The 14329-nt window shown below is 44.2% G+C and overlaps 1 non-coding gene across 1 annotated transcript; it reads left to right on the top strand.

The window, feature by feature from the left end:
* The first annotated feature begins 688 nt into the window (after nt 1-688).
* Nucleotides 689-791, top strand: LOC116461603 (U6 spliceosomal RNA). Its single transcript, XR_004246134.1, has one exon. It is a non-coding gene; the product is annotated as a U6 spliceosomal RNA (small nuclear RNA).
* Nucleotides 792-14329: the final 13538 nt, after the last annotated feature.

The following is a 14329-nucleotide window of genomic DNA, read 5'->3' as shown; positions in this document are numbered from 1 at the left end:
ATTTGTTCTGGCAATATTGAAGCTGGAGATTGTTTTTGTTAGAACACTTTGCATAAAAGCCTCTATGGGGAGGGGGACCTGATTTTACCTTAAAAAGTTAATTTTTTGCCCAAGATAGATGAGATTTAGAAGGGGAGAGGAAGTAAAGGAGGAGTAAAGAGAATGAAAAGAAGAGATGATGTGCCAGGCTGGGGAGGAGAGAGCAAATGGGGAGGAAGAGAAAGAACTGTGAGAGGAGGACTGAAAGATGGTCTCTCCTTTCCAAGGAGCATCCACCCCCTCTCTTTTTTTTTAAATTGAGCACTGAGAAGGGTTTTATGCAAGACTGGGTGCAAGAGCTGGGCAAGCTGATGTGCAAAGCAGGAAAGCAAAGGACTGAAAGGAGTCAAAGTGCTCTCTTTGGCAGCACATGTATAAAATTGGAATGAAGGCCGGGCACCGTGGCTCAGGTCTGTAATCCCAGCACTTTGGGAGGCTGAAGTGGGCGGATCATTTGAGGCCAGGAGTTCGAGACCAGTCTGGCCAACATGATGAAACCCGTTTCTACTAAAACTATGAAAACTAGCCGGGCGTGGTGGTACATGCCTGTAATTCCAGCTACTCAGGAGGCTGAAGCAGGAACCCAGGAGGCACAGGTTTCAATGAGCCGAGATCACGCCACTGTACTCCAGCCTGGGTAACAGAGTGACATTCTGTCTCTAAATAAATAAATAAAACTGGAACAATACAGAGAAGATTAGCATGGCCCCTGAAAGGATGACATGCAAATTCATTAAAAGTTCCATATCAATAAAAATTATTTTAAATTTTTTTTAAAAGAATGAGTTAAAGGAGACCCAAAGGAGTGAGCGGGGCTGGAGTCCAGGCCCACCATGGCAGAGAGTCAGACTTCATCAGGGTGAAAACTTCCTGCTCTGAAAAGCCACACTACAGACTGGGAGAAAATGTTCACAGCACCTGTATCTGAAAGAGGATTTGCATTCTAAATACATAAAGAACCCATACAACTCACTAATAGGAAGGCAAACAGTGAAAACTGAGCAAAAGACATGAACAGACACTTCACAAAGGACATGCAAATGGCCAGCACGCACAGGAAGAGATGCTCATCCTCAGTAGTCTTCAAGGAGATGCAGAATGAAACCACAGTAAGATGCTACCTCACACCCACAAGCATGGCTGAAATTAAAAAGATGTGTAATACCAGTGTTGGTTAGAATGTAGGGCAGCTGAAACTCTCCTAGCTCACTGGCAAGAACTTAAAATAGTACAGGCTGGATGCGGTGGCTCACGTCTGTAATCCCAGCACTTTGGGAGGCCAAGCCGGGCAGACTGCTTGAGCCCAGGAGTTTGAGACCAGCCTGGGCAACGTGGCAAAACCCCATCTCTACTAAAAATACAAAAAATTAGCTGGGTGTGGTGGCACGCATCTATAATACCAACTACCCCAGGAGGCTGAGGTGGGAGAATCACCTGATCCAGGGAGGTTGAGGCTGCAGTGAGCCATGATCACGCTACTGCTCTCCAGCCTGGGTGACAGAGTGAGACCCTGTCTCAAAAAATAAAAATACAAATAAAATAAAATAGTACAACTGCTTGGGAGAACTACTGGAGTTTATTTTAAATCTAAACAAACACCCATCATTTGACCCAGCAATTCTACTGTTATATATTTACTGAAGTGCTGTAAAAACAGGCCCACAAAAAGACTTGTACACAAATGTGAATAGGCATAAGTAGCTAGTGGCCGCCATAGTGCTGTTTGATTTGATTGCCTAAAAGCTTGTGGAAGTCTACATTGGAATAATAGGTTGTCTTTTTAAAAGGCTTGTATCCAAATGTGCATAACAGCTTTATTCACGATTGCTAAAAATTGGAAACAATTCAAGTAATCCATCAACTAGGAAATGGGTAAACAAAATTTGGTCTCTTCATAGAAAGGGATAGTAATAAAAAGATTGAAATTACTAATAGATGCAACAACATGGATGAGTCTTAAAATTACTGTGTAAAATAAAAGCTGGATGCAAGAGTGACTACCATATGATTCATTTATATAAAATTTTTAAAGAAAGAGAACTAATTTATAGTTACAGAAAGCAGATCAATGACGAACTGGGACTGAGGGGACTGCAAGTGGGGGACTAAAACACTTTCTGGGGTGATGGACAGGTGTTATATCTTGTTTAGGTGCATGCATTTGTCAAAAGTCATCTGACTGAATACTTAAAATGTATGAATGAGTTTTATTGCATGTAAATAATACCTCAATAACATTTATTTAAAATGAATTGGCCGGCACGGGCTTACGTCTGCAGCCCCAGAACAGCACTTTGCGAGGCTGAGGCGGGTGGATCACCTGAGGTCAGGAGTTCGAGACCAGCCTGGCCAACATGGTGAAACCCTGTCTCTACTAAAAATACAAAAAAAAAAAAAAAAATTAGCCGGGCGTGGTGGCAGGCACCTGTAATCCCAGCTACTCGGGAGGCTGAGGAAGGAGAATCGCTTGAACCCAGGAGGCAGAGGTTACAGTGAGCCGAGATCGTGCCATTGCACTCCAGCCTGAGCAACAGGGCAAGATTCTGTCTCAAAAATAAATAAATAAAATGAATCAAAAGTAAAAATATAAAAAAATAGCAAAAAGGAAAAAAAGGACAAGAATAAAATAAAAATAAAGAAAAAATAAGAGACTTTGTGGTAAAAATAATAAAACAATAAAATAGGAAGAGCACACAGAATGGGAAGAGAACTGGACCAAGGTGAAAACCATGAAGAGCTGTCGAACTTGAAGAATAGAAAAGGAAGAATGAGTAGAGAGGCATAGGCAGAGGTCAGAATGAAGTCCCCTGGGAATCAAAGAAGTAAGAAGCTTGGCGGCCACAGACAGCAGAGAGTCAAAAGAGCCAAGGGGGCCAGCCAGTAAGATTAACGCCTGGAGAGGGCTGCAGAATGGGGTCCGAGTGGAGAAGTCACTCCTGAGAGGCCAGTTCTGAAGGTGGGTTGAGGGATGATAACTTGGGCTGAGGGAGCAGAGAGGAAGCCTTCGGCAGCTTTGTCAGGGAGCTTGGGGAAGGAGAGTGGGCTCCAACAGGAGGCTGCTAGGAGAACCCCCGGGAAAACCCACCTAGTGGCCTGAATCTCCTGACGCTGTCTTTCACGTCTTCATTCCTACACAGGGATAGATATTGCTATTTGACCACTGCCCCTGCACAAGGTGTGCCAAAAGTCCCAATGCCCCCTTCCCATAAGAAGTTTATTGTATGTTTGCACTGAGGAAAGCTAAATAAGCTAGGTGAATTCCCCACCCCAAATTCCTAGGGATGCCGCTGGCTTGCCCCACCAAATCGGTCTTTCCCACCTGCCTGCATCGCTGGTGGGAATGTACTTTGGTTCAACTTCCATAGGAGTCGGTTTGGCAAAAACTATCAAAACTACAAATGCACACTGGAGGTACAAATACAACAGGAGATATTTATTCTACAGATAAACTTGCACACGGATGAAACCATGTATGTACTTGGTTATTTGTTGCCTCTTTGTGACGCTGTTTGATCAAAATAGACCCAAATGCCCCTCAACAAGGCCATTAGATAAATACTAACATGTTTTGTTTTGTTTTGTTTTGTTTTGTTTTGTTTTGTTTTGTTTTGTTTGAAGTGGGGTTTCAGTCTTTTTGCCCAGGCTGGAGGGCAATGGTGTGATCTCGGCTCACTGCAACCTCTGCCTCCTAAGTTCAAGTGGTTCTCCTGCCTCAGCCTCTCGAGTAGCTGGGATTACAGGCGCCCATCACAACACCCAGCTAATTTTTGTATTTTTAATAGAGACAGGGTTTTGCCATGTTGGCCAGGCTGATCTTGAGCTCTTCACCTCAGGTGATCCACCACCCACCTTGGCCTCCCGAAGTGCTGAAATTACAGGCGTGAGCCACCTCACCTGGCCATATTTTTTTTTTTTTTTTTGAGACAGAGTCTTGTTCTGTCACCCAAGTTGAAGTGCAGTGGCACAATCTCGGCCCACTGTGACCTCCACCTCCCGGGTTCAAGCAATTCTCGTGTCTCAGCCTCCCAAGTAGCTGGGATTACAGACGTGCACCACTGTGCCCAGCTAATTTTTGTATTTCCAGTAGAGATGGGGCTTCACCATGTTGGCCAGGCTGGTCTCGAACTCCCGACCTCAGGTGATCGTCCTCAGCATCCCAAAGTGCTGGGAGTACAGGCATAAGCCACCATGCCCGGCCTTAATATGTATTAAGTATGTATATTCATCCTAGTCCATTTGTGTTGCTATAAGAAAATACCTTAGACTGGGTATTTTGAAATTTATTTATTTATTTAGAGACAGGGTCTCACTGCTACCTTCATCTTCCAGGCTGAGGCAATCCTCCCACCTCGGCCTCCCAAATAGCTGGGACCACAGGCGAGCACCACCACACCCAGCTAATTTTTTGTGTTTTTGGTAGAGAGGGTTTCACCATGTTGCCCAGGTTGGTCTCAAACTGCTGAGCTCAGGTGATCTGCCTGCCTCGGCCTCCCAAAGTGCTGGGGTTACAGGCATGAGCCACCGGGCCCAGCCTTGAAACTCACTGTATTTATTACAGCTCTGTTGACTGGGAAGTCCAAGATTGAGGCTCCATCATTGCTGCCTGGTGAGGGATGCTCTTTGCTTCCAAGATGGCACCTTGCCACCGTGTGCTCACATGGCAGAAGGTGCAAGGATGAGAGACTGCTCCCTTCAACCTCCAGCCCTTTCACAAGGCTGTTAATCCCAGTCATAAGAGCAGAGCTCTCATGACTTAATCAACTCCCAAAGGCTATACCTCTTACTACTGGTACATTGGGGATTTCATTTCAACAGGAATTTTGGAGGGGATTGCATATTTATTGTACTTTATTCATAATTTATATTTATTTTAAAAATTATAGCCACATGCATGCAATGGATACTATTCAGGCACAAAAAACAGGATTCTCTCTATATATAGACATCAAAAGTCTTCCAAGTTATATTATCAAGTGAAAAGAAAAGAAACATGCATAACAGTTATATAGTATGAAATCTTCTTCCTTTTTCTTTTTTTTTTTTTTTTTGAGACAGAGTCTCGCTCTGTCACCCAGGCTGGAGTACAGCGACACAATCTTGGCTCACTGCAATCTCTGCCTCCCAGGTTTAAGTGATTCTCGTGCCTCAGCCTCCCAAGCAGCTGGGACTATAGGCACGCACCACCACACCCGGCTAATTTTTGTATTTTTAGTAGAGACAGGGTTTTGCCATGTTGGCCAGGCTGGTCTCAAACTCCTGACCTCAAGTGATCTTCCTGCCTTGGCCTCCCAAAGTGCTGGGATTACAGGTGTTAGCCACCGCACCTGGCCTACAGTACAAAATCATTTGTGGGGTTTTTTTTCAAGGTACGTGTATGGAAGCTAGATGTGGGAGGCTTACACCTCCCAGCACTTTGGGGGGCCGAGGCAGGAGTATTGCTTGAGCTCAGGAGTTTGAGACCAGCCTGGCCAACATGGCGAAATCCCATCTCTACGAAAAATACAAAAACAAGTCGGGTGTGGTGGTGCATGCCTGCAGTTCCAGCTACTCAGGAGGCCGAGGTGTAAAGGTCGCTTGAGCCCAGGAGGTTGAGGCTGCAGTGAGCTGTCATTGTGCCACTGTGTTCCAGCACAGGCGACAGAGCAATATCTTGTCTCAAAATTTTTAAAAAGGTGTATGGGGTAGGGTGTAAAAGAATATATTTGTTTATATACACCCTCCCCCATAAAGTCTTTGCAGGTGTTGGGGAGTGAACCCAGGAGGCAGAGCTTGCAGTGAGCCGAGATGACGCCACTGCATTCCAGCCTGGGCAACAGAGCGAGACTCCGTCTCAAAATAAATAAATAAATAAATAAATAAATAAATAATTTAAAAAACTTTACTCTCAGGTTCAATACTGGGGGACTGCAAATTAAACTGAGAAAAGACAGATTAGCAAGAAAAAAGAGTTTAATTACCCAGGCAATGCACAGACACATAGAAGTGCTCAATGACGGAGTCGTTAGAACTGGGGGCTTATATGCCTTAGAAGGAGAATAGGAGGGCTACCATGGGAAGAACAAATAGGTTTACAAATGGGTTTTTAGGAGAAGAAACAGGATATTTTAGAAGTTTGTGATGAGGTTTATTTATGCAGGTGCAAATAGTCTCTGTGTCTTCTTCATGGACATGAAACTCCCCTGAACAGAAGATTTGTGGTAGGTTTATTCTTGGTCCCTCTCCTGGAAGTGGAAGCTGCCCCAAAGTCAGAATGTATGGCAGTCTTCAGTTCCAAGTGGGCCGCACACAAGGATACACGAGAAACTGATAATAGTGGTTACACATTTGGAGGGCAGGGGATAGAGGTGAATGAAAACCGAGTTGTGAACAGGGACTTGGGAAGATGTTTTTAGAAATGTTTTTATCTTTATTTTTTAAATTTTAGAAAGATATGAATATATTGCCCATTCAAAAACAAACAAACAAAAAACCCTAGGTTCTAAGAGTGATTCTAATTTATTTAAGGAGTGGTTCCCCCTATTTAGGAAAAGATGGATCATGCCTCATTAGCAAGGCCTAGTGGGATTCAGCGCTGAGGGAGGTGCAGGAGATTTTATCATCATCTTTGTCAGCATCACTGCACTTTTTACAGAGAAGGTTACAGAACAGGGTCAGGTTGCCCTTTCTACTTTGCTTGGAGGGACGCTTACAGTGTGTCAGCTGTCAGTCCCAAGACCTCTGTCTCCCCAAACTTCTCCAGCCTCCAGAAAAACAAAGGCAGCTGTGGAGGGTAGAGGATGGGCTGGGGGTGGGACCCAAGACTCACTGGACAATGGAAACCTTTCCCCTTCAAGCAGACGTCAGGATTATTATTTGCACTTTGCATGTGGAAAAGAAGGACTATAAAACTCTGACAAATGCCTGCATCTTGTTCTAAAATTCCTGACTTGTTTCCAATAAAAGAATCAAAGTGCTTTCTAGCTCAGAGAAAAAGCTGCTGCTAATTTGAAGAAGATTCCAGAATAGAAATTCAAGGTCAACCAAAGGTTTTTCAGAGTTGGTGAGCAGGTCTTAGATGGCCTGAAATTCAAAGATACAAACCAGAGAAAGAAGACATCAAAGCTCTTGTCCTGGGGACACATTAAAAACTAGATCTGGACACATCTCAGTTCTGGAGCCAAGCAATTCCTCCCTCAGCGTGTCGAAACTAGCTTCCCCTCAGCCTAGAGCCCTCCTCTCTAAACCTGCTTATTCTGGCCCTGTCTTCTCATCTTGGTCTCATCTTGGTCTCTTTGAGGTAGAAAATCAGTAGGACTTATTTTCTGAGCACCTGTAAGGCCCCTGCTGATCAAAACCAGGATGCAGGGCCAGGCGTGGTGGCTCTCATCTGTGATCCCAGCACTTTGGGAGGCCAAGGCGGGTGGATCACTTGAGGTCAGGAGTTCAAGACCAGCCCGGCCAACATAGCGAAACCCCATCTCTACTAAAAATACAAAAATTAGCCAGGTGCAATGCGCATGCCTGTAATCCCAGCTACTCAGGAGGCTGAGGCTGGAGAATTGCTTGAACCCAGGAGGAGGAGTTTGCAGTGAGCCTGAGTGAGAGAAAGAGACTCCGTCATACGTGCACACACTCGCACACACAAAAACAGGATGCAGTAAAGAAGCCAGCTGAAACCAGTACATGGCCGCCAAAGTGACCTCTGGCTGCCCTCATTTTTCATTACTAAATAGACTCCCACCAGTGGCATGACAGTTTACAAATACCACAGCAATGTACCGTGGCAATGACCCAGAAGTTACCTTATATGGTTCCAGGAACTCTCCACCCTTTTTCTAGAAAATTCTCACCCCTTAATTCACATATAATTAAGAGTGGGTATAAATAGAACTCCAGCAATCCAAGCAGCAGCTCCTGCTCTGACTCCTCCTCCACATTGCTACGGCTGCCTCACACTGCTGCTGTTGCTCAGGACTGCTCTGTGGAGCAGCCACTTTGCTGTACACTGCTCCGCTGGGCTCCTCTGGGCTACTCTGTCTATGGGATAGCCCTGCCCTGTCTATGGAGCCACCATTTTGCTATACACTATTGCTCTAATAAACTTGCTTTCTTTCACTGTCAGCTAACTCTTGAATTCTTTCTTGAGCAAAGCCAATAACCCCCCTAGGCTAAGCCCCAATTTTGGGGTTCACCTGCATCAGGCTCAGAGAGGCCTTCTCTGATCATCCAAAATATACTGTCCATCCAGTGTATCTAACATATTTCCTATTTTATTCTCTTCATAGCACTGACCACAAACGAATTCTTACTTATTTGCTTATCATCCTTCTCTTCCAGCTGGAATGTGTTCTCACGGTACAGTCATATTGTTTTTTTCTCCCTATGTCCCCAGTGTTTAGAACAGTTACTTAGTACACAGCAGGTGCTCAATCAATATAGGCTCAGTTAATGAAAAAATGACTAAAAGTTAAACCTGAGATGTCTGTGAAATATCCAAGGAGTGGTGTCAAGAAGAGAGTTGTCAAGTAGTCAAGTGTGGGAAAGATCCAACCTAGAGGTACATATTTGGGTATTACTGGAACAAACTCAGTTTTTTTATAATTGATAAAAATTGATGACATTAGCAAAGGAGAATTTAAAGAAGGAAGAGTCTGAGTTCCGAGGAGCCCAAAATTTACAGGTTGGGTGGAGAAAAGGGAACAAGCAAAGAGTGAAAGAGATCAGTGAGTTAGAAGGAAATCCAAGAGATAAGTTATCCCAGAGGCTAAGAGACAAGACTGTTTCAAGAATGAGGAAGCAGCCACCTATGTGGAACACCACCATTGGAATTGCCAGCATGGAGATTGTCTGGGCCCTGATAAGAGCAGTTTCAAGGCAGCGGTGGGGGCAGAAACCACTGGTGGATGGGAGGTGAGGCAGTGGGAGCATTGAGTGTCAATGACTTCAGAAGTTTAACTGAGAAGACCAGCAGATAAATTGGATGTAGCTATAGGCAGATATAGGTCAAAGAAAAGTTCTTAGCCAGGCGCAGTGGCTCACACCTGTAATCCTAACACTTTGGAAGGCCGAGGGGAGCAGATTACCTGAGGTCAGGAGTTTGAGACCATCCTGGCCAACGTGGTGAAACCCTGTCTCTACTAAAAATACAAAATTGCTTGAACCTGGGAGGCGGAGCTTGCAGTAAGCCGAGATCGTGCCACTGCACTCCAGCCCGGGTGACAGAACGAGACTCCATCTTAAAAAAAAAGAAGAAAGAAAAGAAACGTTCTTTTTCTGCTCAACTTTTTATTTTGAAAAATGAAAAACCTGCAGAAAAGTTGAAAGGATAGAACAATGAACACTTCTGTACCCTTCACTTTAACTAATCATTTGTCAACCCTTTGTCACATTTAATTCCCATGCACATACATGTACTCACTTTGGGGTAAATCATTGGAAATAAAGTTGCAGACCCCCCTGTATATCAGCATGCTTTTCTTAAGAACGAGCTCATTCTTCCACATGACCTCATGATATATCCCACTAAAGAAATTTAGCATCAAAGTTATCTAATAAACAAACAGACCATATTCACATTTCCCCAACTGTTTAAAAATGTCCTTTGTAGCTTTTTTTCTGGTCCAGGATCTGATCGAGAGTCATGCATTCCATTTGGTTGCCACATCTCTGTAGTCTCCTTTAATCAGAAACAGTCCCCTGTATTTTTCTGTCTTTCATGCCACTGACATTGGAGAGTTTGGGCTGGTTGTCACGTAGCATGTCCCACATTCTGGATTGTCCTGATTTTTTTGTCATGATTGGATTCAGGTTAAACATTCTTGGCAAGAATATCACAGAGGTGATGTGAACTCTTAAGGGTGAATCTCTGTTAAAGGTGGACAACACTCAGCCTACTTAAATGCTGACAAAAATGATCCAGTAGATGGGTGATAGAAATTGGAAGGAAATTTGGATGACGGGGAAGGAAATTAGAAAAATGAATGAAGTAATGAAGTCTTGAGTTGGCAAGAGAGGTGGAGTCAGAGCACAGGCAAAGAGATTTGCCCTGACAGGGAGCAGACGCATTTCGTTGGTCATAACAGACAAGAAGGAGAAGATGGTGACAATGAATATGGTCTGAAATCGGGAGAAGGAGTGTGTTTGGATTTGATGGCTTCTTTTTGGATTTGATGGTCTTCTCAGTAAAATAGGGCATCATCTGCAGGTGAAACTGACTGTAAGAGTAGAAGAGTGGAGGGGAGTTTAGAGGAAGAGAAAGTATGACAAAGTCATTGGTGGCAGTGGCAAAGTAGGCTTCCTGGAGAAATATAAAAAGCTAGGCACACTGTTAGTGGGAATGTAAACTGTGGAAAACAGTATTGTGGTTCCTCAAAAAATTAAAATAGAATTACCATATGATCCACCAAGTTCACTTCTGGGTTTATACTCAAAAGAATTGAAATCAGAACTTTTAAGAGACATTCATACACCCTGGTTCACAGCAGCACTATTCACAATAGCCAAGAGCTGGAAGCAACTCAATTGTCTGTTGATGGACGAATAAACAAAATATAGAATACACAATGGAATATTATTCAGCCTTAAAAAGGAAGGACGGTCGGGCGTGGTGGCTCACGCCTGTTATCCCAGCACTTTGCAAGGCTGAGGCAGGCAGATCACCTGAGGTCAGGAGTTCAAGACCAGCCTAGCCAACATGGTAAAACCCTGTCTCTACTAAAAATACAAAAATTAGCCAGGCGTGGTGGTGCATGCCTTTAATCCCAGCTACTCAGGAGGTTAAGACAGGAGAATCACTTGAACCTGGGAGGTGGAGGTTGCAGTGAGCCGAGATTGTGCCAACACACTCCAGCCTAGATGACAGATGAGACCCCATCTCAAAAAAAAAAAAAAAAAAAGAAACAAAGAAAAAGGAAAAAAAGGAAAGACATTCTGACACATGCTCTATCATGAATGGACTTTGAGGACATTATGCTAAGTGATATTAGCCAGCCACAAAAAGACAAATACTGTATGGTTCCATGTATGTGACATCTCTAGAGTAATAAAATTCACAGAAGAAGAAAGTAGAATGGTGATTAGCAGGGGCTTTGTGGAGGAGTGGGCAATGGGGAGTTTTTTAATGGGAATAGAGTTTCGGCTTGGAAAGATGAAAAAATTCTGCAGCTTGGTCGACCAACAATGTGAATGTACTTAACACTACTGAATTGTACACTTAGAACTGGCTCAGGTAAAATTTGTGTTGTATGTTTTCTTACCACCATAAACAAACAAACACACACAAATATACATACACCCATGGAGGGAAAAGAAGTTAGGCAGGCCATGTTTAGTATCCAGTTGATGCTTGAGATAATTCATTTATAGAGAAATTAGCCGATTAGCTAAGTTGCAAACTTTTCTCCTGCAATATTCTGCTGCTCAGGTATGTAGGTAGAGAAGGGAAATATTTGTGTTCATTCAGGATTGGGCTCTACAAAGAGAGAGGGGCTAGGGAGCTGAAGGAGTTTGTGAAGAAGTGTGGTAGATTGTCTTACTGTCCAATAAGTATTTTCTCCTCCTGCCTTCCCTGACCCCAACCCAGGGTATGGAAAAGAGTTCCCTGCCCACGTTGCCCTTGGGCTTGACCATGTGACTTGTTTTGACCAATAGGCTGGCAGAAGTGTCAGGGTGCCTGTCCCAAAGCTGGGCCTTAGGAAGTCTTGCATGTTCCCCTCCTTCTCTCATGCTCCTGCCATCTGCCATGGAAAGAGTTTGCCCCAGCCAGCCACGGCTCCTTCACTGCAGTCCTAGAATAACAGACCTCCGAGCACCAAGCCCAGTTGTTGAGCACCAGACCAGTGGGACTCTTGGTAAGAAGGACGCTGTGCTGGGTAAGCCACTGAGATTTGGGGGCTTCGTCAGGTGGATTTCACTGTGTATGGAGTTTTGTACCCTGTTTCTCTCCCTCGACAAGAGATCTTGAGCATTCGGCCAGGCGCAGTGCCTCACACCTGTAATCCCAGCACTCTGGGAGGCCGAGGCTGGCAGGTCACTTGAGGTCAGGAGTTTCAGACCAGCCTGGCCAACATGGTGAAACCCCATCTCTACTAAAAATATAAAAAATTAGCCGGGTGTGGTGGCGGGCGCCTGTAATTCCAGCTACTTGGGAGGCTGAGGCAGGAGAATCACTTCAACCAGGAGGCAGAGGTTGCAGTGAACTGAGATCGTGCCATTGCACTCCAGCCTGGGCAACAGAGCAAGACTCCATCTCAAAAAAAAAAAAAAAAGGCAGAGAGAGAGAGAGAGCTTAAGCATTTAGAACTTCAAGGATATTATTCTCGATGGCTGAATATTCTATTTAATAAATAACATAATTTACTGAATGGTTCTTTCATTATTGGGACACTTAGAATTTTCCATGTTTTCATTGTATTGCAGGAAATAAAATGAAATAACATTGTAGGAAATATTGTATATAAATTCCAAATACAAGGTATAAATACTTTTAAATTTATATTTTGACCCCAGTACAATATGCATATGGATTTTAAAAATCAAACAAAAAATGACAAAAGATTAGTGGCTGTTTGAACAAAGCTTCTAAAAATCAAGGACAGAAACTGTGAGGTATTGCTAAGATAACCCCAGTTTCTTCTACCAGCAGGTTGAATTAATAATTTCACCACAGCCGGGTAGAGTGGCTGATGCCTGTAATCCCAGCACTTTGGGAGGTCGAGGCAGGCAGATCACTTGAGGTCAAGAGTTCAAGACCAGCCTGGCCAACATGGCAAAACCCCGTCTCTACTAAAAAAAAAAAAAAATACAAAATTTAGCCGGGCGTGGTGGCGTGCACCTGTAATCCCAGCTACTTGGTGAGGCTGAAGCACGAGAATCCCTTGAACATGGGAGGCAGAGGTTGTAGTGAGCAGCTGAGATCACGCCACTGCACTCCAGCCTGGGTGACAAAGTGAGACTCTGTCTCAAAATAATAATAATAATTTCACCACCACTGAGATGATCTTGTGACATGCTTTGTCCAACAAAATGAGGCAGAAGTGACATGATACAGTTCTGATCCTGGGTCTCAGGAGGCCTGGGGTTTCTGCTGTGTTGCAGAACCCTGCCCAGCCATCCTGAGAACAGCCCAATCTGGCCTGCCTGATGGAGGGTAAGAGACCACATGAAGCAGAGCCAAGTAATACCAGCTGAGTCCTAAAAGCTCCGCCAGCCCAAACTAACCACCAGCTGCCTTTCTACAAGTGACTGATCCCAGGCAAAGTCAGCAGAGCCCAATATAAATCAGCAGAACAAATCAACCAACCAACCAACTGGTAGACTTGTGACTAAAAACAGATGATACTTTTATGTCACTAAGACTTTGTAGTTGTGTATTAGGCAGCGTCATTGTGCCAGTAGATAACCAATACAGGAACCAAAACTTTAAAAACAGGAAAAGAAACTTCCTTCCAGTTTTCAGTCCAACATATGAGGAACTTGGAAGTCATGCCTCCATCTTAATAAGTTAAAAAAACTGAACAAACTAAAAATCAACAACTCTTGGCCGGTTGCAGTGGTTCATGCCTGTAATCCCAGCACTTTGAGAGGCTGAGGTGGGAAGATTGCTTGAGCCCAGGAGTTCGAGACCAGCCTGGGAAATATAGGGAGACCCCCGTCTCTACAAAAATAAAAAATAAAAATAAGCTGGGTGTGGTGACGTCTGCCTGTAGTCCCAGCTACTCAGGAGGCTGAAGTGGGAAGATTGCTTGAGTCTGAGGGGGTCAAACCTGCAATAAGCCGAGATTGACTGGGTGACAGAGTGAGACTGTCTCAAAAAAAAAAAAAAACTTCTTAGATCTGTCACAGAATTGAGGTCACAGGGCAAACCACTGCCTCCAAAATTGGAGAGACAGACAGATCGTACAGAGAATCACAACTTATCACTGCAGAGTCACAGGTGCAGAGACCTCGCCAGGAACAAGTACAGGGAAAGCAAAGCCTGAACTGCAATTTACAAATTGCTGGAGGCTCAGTGTGGACAAGTCTAAGAGTTTAAAACTCCAGGGATGGGGCCAGTCTTGAAGGGCATGCCCATACTTGGGGTTTCTTGGGGTTTTGTTTGTTTGTTTGTTTTGAGACAGGGTCTCCCCCTGTTACCCAGGCTGGAGTGCAGTGGCACAATCTCGGCTCACTGCAACCTCCACCTCCCAGGTTCAAGCGATCCTCTCATCTCAACCTCCTGAGTAGCTGGGATAACAGGCGTGTGCCACCACGCCCAGCCAATTTTTGTATGTTTAGTAGAGATGGGGTTTCACCATGTTGATCAGGCTGGTTT

Source organism: Hylobates moloch, unplaced genomic scaffold, assembly GCF_009828535.3.
Source record: "Hylobates moloch isolate HMO894 unplaced genomic scaffold, HMol_V3 SCAFFOLD_21, whole genome shotgun sequence".
Classification (NCBI taxonomy): Eukaryota; Metazoa; Chordata; class Mammalia; order Primates; family Hylobatidae; genus Hylobates; species Hylobates moloch.
This window is presented reverse-complemented; position numbering and strand designations above follow the sequence as displayed.